Here is a 14,913-nt window from a genome sequence, read left to right as displayed (position 1 = left end):
GTTTAGGGTTAAGATAATTTTTGTCTGCATTTACATTCGTCTAGGACAGAGTATTACAGGTTTTCTGAGTATGTGTTTTGCCCTTAGTAGATTAAATCATTTGAAGTCCTTCAGAGGCAGTCTCTCTGGCCTTTTACCACCATTCAATGTTGGGATGCTCGTATATCTGAGAATATGTGGTTGGGTAGAGCTTAGAAAAAATGTGGGTGACTGCCAAGGTTTGAAATTTTTATAGCAGTTCCTTGCCACTGTGGTGGATATGGACCTTAAAAGTATCATGCAGGCAAAACTGCTATAGGGAGACGTGGATCTCACAGAAAATAACAAGCAATAAAATGGCATTAAATATGTTTTCAAACTATTCTACAGCAATAAATAAAAATTCTAGAAGATATTTGCTTCTAGACCAAACTAGATTTCTTGGCAGTATACCTGTTCAGATGGTGGTGCTTCTTGTGAGTCACTTGTTTGGTTGGTCAGAAGACATGGCTTCCATGTTGGGATTTGCAAAAGTGCAGATGCTCCCAGGAATTTGCTCTGATGTAGGTTATATTTGCCTAGCACATAGGAAAAGACTTTTGTGTCTGCAAATTTAATGTCCTCTACTCTTATTCTTCCTTGTTTTGTTTTAATGATACTTTACCAACATGCTTGGGAAACCACATGGCTTGGTTTCATATTGAAAAGCTTAAAGAGATGTTTTGGTTGGGCCTGGTCTTCCCATCCATCTTCCAAGAGGGTGAATGTGGTGAGAGGACTTCCAAGATGGCCTCCAATAATCCCTACTGCTTGGAATTCACACCATTATATAATCCTCTTCGAGTATTGGTTGATCCTCATAACTTGCTCCTAAATGATAGAATATGGCAAAAGTAACAGAATGTCAATGTTATTTCCAGGATTAGGTTACATAAGACTGTTACTTCCATCTTACTAGCAGACTCTATTGCCTTCATAGCTTGCATGCTTTGATGAAGCAAGCTGCCATGTGGAGAGGCCCATGTGGTAAGGAACTGAGGGTGGCCTCCAGCCAACACTCAGTAAGGAACAGAGGCACTCATTTCAACAGCCACAAAGAATGGAAACCTGGTAACAGCCATTTAGTGAGCTTGGAAGTGGATCCTTTCCCAGTCGAGCTTCAGATAAGAGGACAGGTCCTGGGATGACATCTTGATTGCAGGCTGTGAGAGACTGTGAAGCAGAGGAACCACTTAAGTTGTGCCTTGATTCCTGACACACAGAAACTGTGAGATAATAAATGTGTACTGTTTTAAGCTGCTCAATTTTAAGATAATTTGTTACACAGCAATAGATAACAAATACAGTAGAGCAGAAAGTAATTTTCTCCATGTCTTACTTCATAGACCTCTCATGTAGTTTACAGAAGAAGAGCAACAATTACTGGCATGTTGTTACTTGCATGTAGACTAACTGTGGATTTTGGAATTTTTCTTGTGTTATCTCAAAACTGCAGTTGATAGAGGATCACTATAGTTGGAAAAAGCTGCTGTTTTATTTTGATGCCAAGGGACAGCAAGGCTGTGATGCCAGAGAAATCTCCATCTGCAGCACCATTTCTCACTCCTTGTTGGGATCTTGTGGTCAGGGTGGAGTCATTCTTCTGCAATTAGATTCTGCTCATTGATAGCACTTACTAGATGGTGCCTTATGTGGCTGCCTCCATTTAAATGAATCTAAACACAATTCATCTTGGGTTTTCTGAGATTGGCTGGTTCTCACAATGGTCTGGTGTGGATATAGATCATGTTTAGATCCCTAAACACCAGTTTGAAAGCACACAGAAGGGAGAACAGAAAGTGCAGACCAATACATTCAACTAGTTTCCCTGAGCATCAGACCAAAGTGAGTAGGTAGCCCTTATTTTAGCTCATCAAGAGGGGGAGAATTTGGAAAATACATCTGTATATAAAAGACTCATGTTAAACTTGAACTCAGCAAACAAGACTTGAAGGCTTGAAAGGATCATTCCCATGAGAAGGGTTGTACTGCCCTGTGAGAGCCATTTGTTAAATTCTCAGGAATCTCATGATCCTGGTGTTAAACCACACATAGCCTGAAATTGGTCATATTTGGTGTATTTACACCACGGAAATTGGAAGATGCTACTCTTAGGGACTACCTTCCCCATTCCCTTGCCCATTCCTGAAAGCCGGTTTACTGGCACACCTCTGAATGAATGTTGTGAAATGTTTACCTCTAATACAGCAAGAGGATACACTGTGGAGTCAGAATGTTACTTATTGGGAGAATTATGATTATGTGTGTATTAACCACTCACGGTTCCCCAAAAGTTTTCAAAATAGCATCTGTATGTGTCAGCTTATGTGTCAGGCATCATGAAGAATGCTTTACATTGATTCACACTGAATCATCTCATTCATTCATTCATTCATTAATCCATCTGTTCATTCATTCATTAATCCATCCATTCATTCCTTCATTGGATGAATACTTATTGAAGATCTGTTTTGGGATATAGCAATGATAATTAACAAAATGTACCTTCATGGTGCTTACATTCTATTGGGGGAAAATAGATGACAATTTTGTGGTTTAAATAGAGGCGTGTCATGAAGAAGAGCGTGAAGCACTAGTGATCTGGGTGGGGCTAATTTTATGTTGGGTTGTCAGGGAAGGCCTCTTGGAGGGGGTGACAGTATGAACTGAGACCTGCATAACCAAAAGGACCAGCCATGTGAGGATCTCAGAAGACTGTTCCACTCAGATGGAAAGGCCCATGGCCTAGGAGGTAGGTGCTGTTACTTTGCCCATCTTACCTGGGGGAACGGAGGGACAAACCCAATGTCACACTGCTAACAAATGGTGAAGCTAGTATTTGAATCAGCCTGACTCTGGAGTCTCAGCTCTTAAACCATTTTACTATGTCCCTTTTCTTTTCTTTTTTTTGGGGAGGGCGGTGGGGGACGGGGTCTCACTCTGTCACCCAGGTTGGAGTACAGTGGCACAGTCTCGGCTTACTGCAACCTCTACCTCCCAGGTTCAAGTGATCCTCCCACCTCAGCCTCCTGAATAGTTGGGACTACAGGCATGTGCCATGAGGCCTGGCTATTTTTTTTTTTTTTTTTTTTTGTATTTTTGGTACAGACGGGGTTTCACCATGTTGCCCAGGCTAGGCTCCTGAGCTCAAGCGATCCGCCTGCGTCAGCCTTCCAAAGTGCTGGGATTACAGGTGTGAGCCACCGTGCCTGGCCTACATCCCATTTCTAGAAGAAATTTTCCCCAGATTGTGCTTGGCAGAACAGCCATTTTGTGGGCTGTTGATATGTGTTATGAGAGAAAAAGGGTTGCAGTGCCAAGTGAACTTGGGGAAATGAGGGATTCCACAGAGTTACAGTCTCAGTCTTTAATATGCAAATATGCATTAGTCATTTCCAAGAAGGGGACCAGAGAAGGCAGAGCTTCTCAAACTTACGTGACTTGCTTTTCTCTTGTTGCACTGGTGTTCTTTGTAAGACATTTTTGAAAAATGCTATGCTAGAAAATAAAAAGTGCTTCTAATTAATGACCTACCAAATATGTAATAATATACAAATGGTTGTTTCCCATTGCCAAATAACTGGGTTATTTCCTTCATTAGTTATTTTATAAGGCAAAGTTTATTGCAAGCTATTTCCATATTCTCTACTGAGTTTTAGAATGTACTTTGTCAGGGTATTTTTTTTTTTTTTAGTAGAAAGAATGTGTCTGACCACTTTTGTCATTATACCAGTAAGAATAACTTAGCTTGAATAAAGAAATTGCCTGACCTCTGTTAATATAGATGAATCTAAAACAAGATTTAAAATGTACTTGAGGTTTTAGGTTCAGTGTGTTCCTGATTTCATTTTCATTATGCACAGTTTGTGTAGGTTGGGGCTAGGCAGTGTGAAGCTGGGGAATGGAGTGCTAGTGGTTTTATGATTCATTCTTAGGCAGAGGTGGTGGACCTCACATAAACCCCATCTCCTGGCCTTGTTCAGCTTATTGTTTCAGGAGATTTGGAGTTGGCAGGAGTTGCATATGGGGTGGGTTGCTTTAGTGTCTTATTGTCTTTTGGTGGTCTGGAAAAGGCTGAGTGTGAAACCACTTCTTTGTCTGGCAGGAAACAACAACAAAAAGGTTATGATCTCAACTTACTTGGAAGACCAAAACCATTGCCCAGGAACTCCAACTGATGTGCTAATGTGAGCCAAAGGGTTGGCCGAAACTCAGCATTACTCACTAGCATTGTCTGATGTATTTGGATGCAGGTTGATTTGATAAGACATTGTTTGACGTTTACCTTGTTCTCTAGCTTTTTCTGCAAAGAACATATTGTTCCATCTAGAAGTTTTAGCGATCAAGTATTTGAAACACGACTGATCTCATTAAAGAAAAAGAAATGGATTAATAGACCAAGATCCTCTTATACTTACCCTGCTTACTATTTTCTTGACTGGTCCTTAGAAGAGAGATAGGGGTCTTTGGACTTATCTCGCTGTAAGATCTTGATGGGAAGCAGTATATGTTCTGCTGCTAATCCTACTGATGTCCTGTGTTAATCCTTTTGGGCATCTTGCCCTTCTTTGGTAGCAGGGCCAGAAGAGCACCCAAGTCTTTACAGGCCACAGTTGCTAATAACCCAGGACAAGCAAAACCCCCAGGAGACCTGGGCCTCCCTCTGTGCTGGGGGTGGGCAGACAGGAGAAAGAGGTAACATGAATTCTTGGTCTCCTGGTCTCCTTATCCAGGTTGAACCCAGGACAGTGGGAGATCCACCAAGGCAAAAGGTATTACCTGGAATTTCTTAAGCTTTCAGACCTTTACTGATGGCTCAAACTTGTCCTGTATAATCTCTGCCCAAACTTCTAAATGCCATTCCGGTCCCCCTTCTCAAAACCACATGGCTTCCTTAATACATGCTTGTCTCTAGTTCTGCTGACCTAAGCCATGATTTTGCTGATGCAGGCATTTCTAGTTCTGACTCTACAGATTCAATACATTCTATTTCTACCAACAAAGCTAATTACAGAAACTATTCCCAAACATATAAACATAACATTTTATATACACGATCTTTTACAAGGGCTGTTTCCTATACATATTACAGAACTTAACAATTGCTCCCTATTTTAATACAGTAAATTTCTTACCTGATCAGTACATTCCATCAGTATTCCCAGACCTCAGATATTGCCAGTAGCTGCTCAATAAATATTGTAATGAGTGAAAAATTTGTTAAAAATATCTAGAGAATTACTCTGTGATTTATTTTGTCAGTATCAGAAGAATTCGTAATGGTTGGTATGAGCTCCATTAAAAAATGTTTTCTGCATCATTGCTCTATGTTTGGAGTGGAGAAGAAACTTTGCAGGTAGCTTTAACTGGCAGTCTTCTTTCATTTTTTTCTAAAATGTGTTGGACATCATTGGGCATATGTTGAGCATCCCTATGGAGGATGCTGTGGGAGTATCAGTGGCAATTTTGTGGTCTGGTTCAGAGATTCAGGTGAACAATAAGAGGAACAGCTCATAATTATCAAGTATTGTCCTGTGCTAAGTAAATACTGTTGTCATCATGTGTATTACACAGATAGGGAAACAGAGGCAGAGTGAGGTAAGTAATTGCCTCCAGTGACACACTGCAAAAGCTGCAATCAAGAGTGGAAGCTGGGCAGTGTGACTCTAGACTCTGTAGCTGTCCCCATTGCATGCTACTTCTTCTTGGGGTGGTACACTGAGAGGCCTTGAATGGCATCCAAATGCTGTACAGCTTAAAGGTAGGAGAGCTGACAACTGGCTTCATCCACGGTAGAACCAGTCTTCAAGGCAGGAAGAATTTTAGCACATGGGGTTGGTGGGAAAGCATGATTGGAGAGGAGATGACTGAGTCAAATCACAGAGGTGGGAACTGTAGAGAGTTTGAGGCACGGTGAGTTTGGAGCAGCTGAAACTCTGCCTTTCAGTGGGGGAAGGAAATAAAGCTGAGCAGATGGTTTGGTCTCAGATCACTGAGGGCTCTGAGGACCACACACAGGGAAGTGGCTTTACTCTGTGGGCTCTGGGGAGCCTTTGAAGGCATTTGGCCTGGAGAATGACATGACCAGAGAAGATGGTCAGTTGACAGTGGATTGGATGGGAAGAGAACAAAAGCAGGGAGAGAAGTTAGATGGATACTGTGGCTATTCAGGTTACCAAGAGTGTGAATCTGGGTGGTGGCCATGGAAGTTGAAGGGAAAGGTCATCTCCACCTGTAGGCAGGACCTTGACAACTTAAGAACTGAGTGCTGGGAGCTTTGAGGAGGAAGAGACAACTGCTGTAGACCTGTGTGCAGGCAGATATGGTACAGCAGTGGGCAGGCAAGGGTTGTCAGCAGGAGGAGCTAAGGTTGAGGGAAGACTTCGAATGTGTTGAGTTTGATGAAATCTTGGTGGAGCCGTGCAGCCAAGGTTCAGAATGTGGGTGAAGAAATGATTGTGACGTTCTGCCCAAGTACACAAGGCATTTCTGACTATTGCTCAGTTTTATTTATTTTTTTCACACACATCTGATAATTTGTAACCACCACGCCCCAAGGCCGTGAGCATTCTAAGGCATGCCTTTTCATTTACTCCTACTAGTATTTAACCACTAGAATTGAGTGTTTCTCCTTTGTGCCTCTTTCCCGAGTAAGCATCTGATTTTGAATATGGTATCTCTTTTGAGATTATGTGGAATTTTCATTGACTGATGCTAGTTTGAGACAAATTCCCTTTGTTTTCACTGAGTTCCATTTTCTCCGAGTACTCCATGCAGGATGGATGTCAATGAAGCATCTTTCCAGAAAAGCGCTCTCTCTGTAATCTGACAGTGCATCCAAAAGTAGGCTTTCATAATTTTTATCCTCACATTTCTGATGACACGGAAAATAAATTCCTTTCTGTTTAGCATCGTTTGCCTTATCTTTAAATTCTCATGCATTCTTTTAAGTTTGAATGCTACATGCTAATTACTCCATTTTCATTTCAATGAGTATCATCAACTGCTTTTTATGGTAATAGAGACTGGTGGAGCCCCAGAAAGCCGTTAGACACAAGGCATTTTGAAACCTGCTGAGAAAAGAAAGTGACAGGGTTGGGGGTGTGGGGAGGCACCAGGGAGGAGTGAGAATGTCCGGAGGTTATGCTGGGAGAGGCTCTGATTACTTCCTCTTCACCCTCATCCTCCTGCTTTACCTTAGGTGTGATGGCGCTCTGAAAAATATTTTTTGGGTAACTGACATAATTTATCATCATCATCATTTGTTAAAATAATGCCCCACAAATAAAACCTCAGCAGTGAGAAAGGACCCCAAGCACAGGCTCTGTGAGTATGTTAGCATGTTTCATAAGCTGCAGCAATGGGTAGTTGAGACAGGCTCAGCTATACCAAGGCCCTACCTGTCTTGAGTGGAAACATTAATACTTTACATGTGGAGGAGGCTTGGTATATAAAGCCTATAAACACATTCCATTATAAAACACATTCCATTTTAACTATTTCCTCAGATACTTTTGGCAACCCTGGGAGGACATGGAGACTCAGAGAAATTAAGCAGTGATGACATGTAACATTTACTGGGCACTCACTAAGGGCAGCCTGTGCCAGTCACTTCCCAAGGAGTGCCATTTAATTCTTCCATCGATACTCTGAATGGAACAATGGTTTCTCTGCCTCTCAGGTGGGGAAGTTGAGGCCTTGAGAGGTGATGTGACTGGCCCAGGTTCTCAGAGCACATAGTGATGGATGGATCTGGCATTCAAATTTGGACTTGCCGATTGAAGTACCTTGTTCCTAACCACTTCTTGATGCTGCCAGGGATTTCAGTGTAATCCAGAGTAGACCACAGACTAGGATTCTGGTCTTCTAGCTTCTTGCTCAAGGTTATTTTCTCATAAATGTGAAAAAGGAAGAAATGCAAAAGGCTCTGATTTATTTTCTTGCCACATCTTACCAGAGCCTGTTGAATTGGGGACTATAAATCCGTGAGGTCATAGAGCAGCGGGAAGATTAAACAGTGCCATGTAGAAGGCAATGTCAGGGCTAGGTCTTCCCATTCCATTTTTGGCTCATGAAAATGAAAGCACCTGGCCCTCCATAAATTCTTCACAAATAGGTGAATTTTTGTGAGCAGAGAATAAGGACAAATGTGTGGCACTTAGAATCAGACCTTTCCCATTTCATCAAAGTTAGTTTTATTTTACAATTTTTTTAACTTCTTGAATATCTCACTGCCAAAAAGAAATGCTTTGTCTCCCAAAACCAACTTTACTTTTTATCTAGTTTTTGTTGAGTATTTTGTGTTTCTTTCTGTGTCAATTGTGAGACACGGAAATTGCATTTGTAACTCCTAAGACATGTGCATTTCATTGCTCTTCTAATTTGGTAAAATCTACTTTCCCTTCCACCTTGGCTCAGATGTGAAAGGGCTACTTTATTTGGGTTTCCAGTTAGGCATGTAGGTTGAGGGGTCTCTTAAGTGTTTCGGATAGAGTGCTAAAAAGGTAATGTGAACTGCTAATGGGTGATTCCTAGGAGTGGCTATTGTTACAGCAGCTATAACATATAAGAATGAATTAAATTCTCACTAAAGGAAAAATATAATTCTGTATAAGTTGTTTGTAGAAAAAGGAAAAAGAAAGGTGAGTGAGACTTCATGAGTAAAAATTACAAAGACTTGCTACGTTTTTAGATTGAGATTTGGCAAACTATAGATTATGGGCCAAATGTGGCCTGCAGCATTTTTTTTTTTTTGTTTAAATGGCCTGGGAGCTAAGAATGTTTTTTACCTTTTTAAATGATTACATTTGAAAGGATTACATAAGTACGTATATAGTACCCTTTATTTTGCCTCTTGGTCCACAAAGCCTAAAGTATTTACTATCTGGCTCTTTAAATGTGCTGACCCCTGAATTAGATAATAAGTAAGTAGCTTTCTGAATTAAGGATAAGTAAGTAGTTTCTTGAATCAAGACATTTGGTAAAAGCCTGTCTGCAATTAGTTATATTTAGAGGATCAAATCTTACTATTTTCACATATAGCTTTTGAAGTTGGTTTTTAAATCAGGAAACGGTATTTTTTTCTGCCTTTTTTTTTTTTGAGATGGAGTTTCGCTTTTGTTGCCCAGGCTGGAGTGCAATGGCACAATCTTGGCTCACTGCAACCTCCGCTTCCTGGGTTCAAGCGATTCTCCTGCCTCAGCCTCCCGAGTAGCTGGGATTACAGGCATGCGACACCACGTTCCGGCTAATTTTGTATTTTTAGTGGAGACGAGGTTTCTCCATGTTGGTCAGGCTGGTCTCAAACTCCCGACCTTAGGTGATCCACCCGCCTCGGCCTCCCAAAATGCTGGGATTACAGGTGTAAGCCACCGCGCCCGGCCACCTATTTTTCTTTCACAGTTATTAGATCTGTAGTTTTGATCTCTGATTCTTAACACATTAGGTATTGTCAGTTATCACGAAAGTCTGCACCTCTTTTAGGAGTGGTGTGTTTTGGGAAGGAACCCTGGCAGATTCCAAAGGGACTGTGAACAAAGACTTCTTTAAGAATCACCAGAGAAGTGGAGATTGCCATTCAAACTCCAAAAGAATTAGGACTTCCTTACCTAATAAAAACACAGGCTTCCTCCTATTCCTCCTCCTCCTTCTCTTTTTAAATACCTGTGTTTATTAACACTTTTTAGCCCTACACAATTAGTGCTTTAAAAAATGTGGCTGCTTTGAAGGAACTGACCTGAAAAAGAAACTGTGTATATCTGCAGGTTGTGTTAAACAGTATTGACATGTGGTAGTTGTTAGTGTGCCATGGCCCTGCCAGGTTTCCCCATGGACAGTGGTCTTACTCAGCTAAGCCAGGATTTGGTCAGGAGGACAGCCAGTTCCCTTACCACTCTCTGCCCTTCTTCCTGCCCCCAGGGCAATCAGATCTCTCGCATCTGTTTGAGACATTTGAGCATTTTTAGTGTTGGGGGAAGACTGCCTGTTACTAGGATGTTGCTGGCTTGGTGTAGCCCAGGGATTTTCAATCTCAGCAAGGTTGACGATTAGGCAAGGTGATTGTTGTGTGGGGCTGTCCTGTGCATTGCAGGATGTCCAATAGTGGACCTTTGCTTACTAGATGCAATTAGCACTTACACTCTTCCCCAGATTGTGCTGACAGCAACAAAACAGTCTCCAGACATTGCAAAATAATTATGGTGGTGAACTGCTGGTGTAGAGTGACCCATCCGTTCTGCTGGCTGGCCTGGGGCTGTGGCAAGGACAGTAACTCCTAGCCCCATCTGCTTGAAACTTGGTTTTATTGAGGAAGGACAGCCCAGATCAGGAGACTTCTTCACCCAGAGTCTGACTGCAGGGGATTTAACTAGAAAGCAGATGTGCTGGGGGGGAGGTAGGGATGGGGGGGACCCTGAGCCTAAAAAGAAACATAAGTGTGTGTGTGTGTGTGTGTGTGTGTGAGAGAGAGAGAGAGAGAGAGACAGAGTGATTGAGATTGATAGAGACAGAGACAGGCAGATGGAGGGAGAGATTGAGAGAGAAGCTGCCTCCAACTCCCCCACCCCAACCGCACTCCTTCTCTCTCAGAAACTGTAGGGCTGGAAATGAGGCAAGTCCTGCAAAAGAAATCTAAAGGAGGGGTTGGTGGTGGTGTTTTATCTGATATACCACATGGGAAGATTGGGACTTTGTGAAAATAAAAGACATTTGATTCTCAGGAGTATTTATGGAGGTAATAATTATGGATCTGAGAAGACACATAAGCCTTACATTTTGATTACTGGACTCTCACTATTAATTGGCAGTTTTATTTTACAGTAAAGGTTGTCATCCCTGCTTTCCTCTAAATGGCCTTTGTGTCTCCCTTTCTGTTTTTTAAACAAACATTTCTCTACATGAACTGCCTCTTCCTCCTCCCCTGCCTCTAGCACCACCAAACTTCAGAATAATTTTGGAGTGTAGTGGTTTTATCATGTGGAAATGTAGTGCAGATGTTCAAAATTAACTTTTCTTCCCCCCTTTAAAACATTGTGACCACACATGCTTTGCTCTAAGTACTATTAAGTATTTTTATTATTGCTATTAAAAATCTTGCCTCAGGCAGAGTCCCACTACAGCTCAAGTCAAGGCAAATATTAAAATAGCGGCAAGTATTTATGCATAACACGTTAAAAATCTGAACTCACATTTGGCTTTTTATGCAATTGAAACGTTTATTTTTTGACCCACTTGACCAAGTCCTCTATCTAGTTTTATCCTATTTTCCTGACTCTATAACTTTAAGTTCAGACTATATGATTTTGTTCACCTACACCACTCACCCCAAATTTTCTCTAAACTTGAGTTTTTTCTTTACCCTGCATATATCTTTGAACTTAGCCTGATTGTAGAATGAATTTTGATGGGAAGATTTCAACTGCCAGTGTGAATTAGTTAGTGCATGTTTTAAAAAGTTATTAATGAAGCAGAGTTCTTTTTTTGCAGAGAATCTTGCAGATTTGTGGCAGGGGTTCTGTTCTTGGAGTACCACACACTGGGGCCAGTGGCCATTTACCAAGGAAATGCTTATCAACACTTAACAACACATCTTGCACTCAGAAACCTATTTAAGGAGATTAGCTGCCACTCTAAGCTTAATTTCTTTTAGGTTTATTTGTGCCACTTTCTTTTTGTATCTCTTGTCCAGCCTTAAAAATATTTCTCCAAAGAGTTCCTTAAAAAAAGCAACAACTTCTTTTATGATTTAATCACTTGAATCTGGAATTAAGAGCTCCCTCACTACCTATGTGCACTTTTTAGTGTGCTAGAAAGTAATCCTGGTTTAGACAAATGATCTTCTTTAAAATGCTCCTTTTCTCATCCATATTCAAATAGAATACATTGCAAGGTGATTTATTTGTAAAGGGTGGAGGGGGCCTTTGTCATTCTGGCAGAGTCCATGCAGCAAAGAAGAGGCAAACTCTGATTGTGCCTTAGACAGTAGAAATGACTTTTTATTTTTTTATTTTTTAGATGGGGTCTTACTATGTTGCCCAGGCTGATCTTGAACTCCTGGGCTTAAGTGATCCTCCTGCCTTGGCCTCCCCAAGTACTGGGATTACAGGTATGAGCCATCATGCCAGGCCGAGAAATGACTTTTAATGTAGGTGTTCCACTGTACCTTCATGATACACAGTGGTGTTCCTGTCAGTGGTCTCTGTTGCAATACTTTCATGATGCATGTCAAGGTTTAGATGATTTCAAAGATTCAAGCTTTAGCTGCTTTAAAGGACAGAATGGTGCACGATGGCTAAATCTTTGCCAATTGCACATTGAAAGCTTGAGATGCCTTAAAAACCTGCCAGGCACAAACCTCAGTGGGTATTGTTGGGATGCCCCTTAAGCAACTCTTACAGGTAGAGCAATCATGAAATTTAGTGGACATTTGAGGATATTTGTGCTGAGCGTGGGGACTTCTGAGACACAATGACACAGGCTTTTCCAGAAGACAGGAAACCTTTGTGAATAACTCATTATCTTTTCTTCTTTTTCTAGGCTGTGGTTATCTTTGCATGGTGGCTCCTTGCTTTGTTGCCCTGCAGATACAAATGTGTATTGCATAGAGGACTTAGAGAGAATGATCTAAAATGACCACATTTCCTGAAATCACAGATGCCTCCTGAGGAATCTGTGTGGCACTGGAACATCTGAGGGTTGTTGGGCTTATCATGGAATAGAGGTCATGGAATCTCATCTTGGGAGGTCCTGGTGGGATGCTGTTGATAGCATAAATCAGCAGCAGCAGCAGCAGCAGCAGCAGCAGCACCACTGTTGGAAGATCTTCTAGCTGCAAGCATGGAGCTCAGTGCTGTACTCAGTTCCTCCTCAGAACAACTCTATGAGATGTAGGTGCTGACATTGCCCTATTACCTAATCAGGGCAGTTAAGTAACTTGCCTGAGACCTCACGGGGCACTTGACCTCAGAAATGAGAACCAGCATACCATCTACTGTTTTGTAGAAAGTCAAAATAACTTCTAGTCATTTCTTCCCACCCAATTCCTTTCCTTCTTTCTGGTTTGTTTTCTTTGAAACTTTCCTTTTCTATTTGGGCTTCTCATCTGGTTTCTATTATGACCTCATTTAAAATCTTATTCTTTCTCTTAATATGTTGGTTTCCCTCTCTTATTTTAACCTTAATCATTTTCCTCCCATTGTTTTTTCATCTGCATTGTTTTATGAGGTTAATTATCTTTGTTGTCATATTTCTAGTAGCTGTTCTGCACTTTTGCCAGAGACCTGGGAATGCTAGTGAAATTTACAGGAGACTTCCGGTCTAATAGAATTTTAATCAGCAGTTTTCTCTGCCTGCTACAAAATCTTTGCATTCACCTGCTTGGGTTTACTCTTTGGTCTCAAGTGACATGACCTATGCAAAGCACTTTGCACAGGCTTGGCTCAGCAAATATCATTTATGTTTCCTTGAAGAAAAATGGGGAGGGGATAAGCAAGAGTTGCCCTCGGATCAGTTGGTCTCCTTGTAAAGCAAGTTCATGCACCCTTTGCAAACCACTGACTTCTCTCCTCAGGATCAAACCTTGCCTGGTGGCATTTTACATGTCACTTATTGGGGTACTGATGTTTGTTCTGAGATGTGACAAACCTTATCTTCATCATCCCACTTTCATTCTGTAATTGCTTCAGAATGTTATGGAGACAATTATACTGTATGGGAAATATCTGATTCACAGGGCTTGAATAAGTAAACTTAAATGTAATACATGTTAAATACTCGTAAAGCTCGGCACTTAGTAGGTGCACAATAAATGTTAGTCTACATATAGAAACATATGTCTATATCTATATCTGTATCTATATCTAATCTGTCTTCTCTCAAGACTGTGCATTCCCTGAGGGCAGGAATCACATTGTACTCATCTTTAGTATCACCAGCACCTTGCACACTGTTCTTTATCATTATTGATATATATCCTGTCATAATTGTGCACAAATTGTAAGCAGAGATAATGTCCTCTATACCTTTAATGTCCTATAGCAAATGAAGTATTCGATACATTTAGAAAATGACTGGGGAAAGAATTAGAATTTGTTACAGCTTTTTGGACAACATAAGAACTTCTTATGATTTATCAAAATATTCTTAATGGGTTGTGTATAAGCTGTTCTTACTTAGCTCCCCTTTATTGAGCACTTACTTTGTGCTGGGCGCTCAACTAAGTGCCAAGCACTCATTTTAAATTTAATCCCATTCAGGATTTATTCTCTTTTTAAAGATAAGGAAACTGAGGCACAGAGAATTTGTAACTTCCTCAGGGTAACATAGTTGCCACGCTATTAGAATATAAGTATTGTTCTTTCCCTTACTCAGTCTTGCCTGCAGAAATAGTCACTCCTCATAGCATATATCGTAACCATAGCAATAGTAACAGTAGTACTCCTGAAGCTAACCTTTTCATTAAAACATGAAAATTCGGTAGACCTAGTTAAGTATATACCAAGTGGTGAGTGGCAACTTTGTGGAAAATTCCATCCCAAGCCTGGACCTCTGTCTTGAGCACCAGCACCATACATGTAACCATCTAGTGGACTTCCTGTGGGTTGCAGAAACATTAAGATTAGCCTGTCCAGAATGGAACTTGTCTTCTTCCCAACTATTCTCCCCCTGTGTCCTTGTCTTGCTGTCACCACCATGTACCTCCCAACCCAAGCCAGACACTGGGAACCTCATCAATTTCTCTTTCTCCATCGCTCCCTGTATTAGTTTTTTATTGCTGTGGTAACAAATTACCACAAACTTAGTGGTTTTAGACAATACAAATACATGATTCTTGTACAGTCCTGGGGATCAGAAGTGTGAAGTCAGTTTCACTGGGCTAAGATCAAGATGTTGTCAGGC

General features: G+C 41.1%; 1 protein-coding gene across 6 annotated transcripts in view; it reads left to right on the top strand.

Annotated features, from left to right (window-relative positions):
* ERC2 (ELKS/RAB6-interacting/CAST family member 2) overlaps positions 1–14,913 on the top strand; it is a 971,230-nt gene that overhangs the window by 172,207 nt on the left and 784,110 nt on the right. The gene's annotated exons all lie outside the window — the stretch shown is intronic.

The sequence above is a fragment of the Gorilla gorilla genome, chromosome 2, assembly GCF_029281585.2.
Source record: "Gorilla gorilla gorilla isolate KB3781 chromosome 2, NHGRI_mGorGor1-v2.1_pri, whole genome shotgun sequence".
In the NCBI taxonomy this organism is placed as follows: domain Eukaryota; kingdom Metazoa; phylum Chordata; class Mammalia; order Primates; family Hominidae; genus Gorilla; species Gorilla gorilla.
This window is presented reverse-complemented; position numbering and strand designations above follow the sequence as displayed.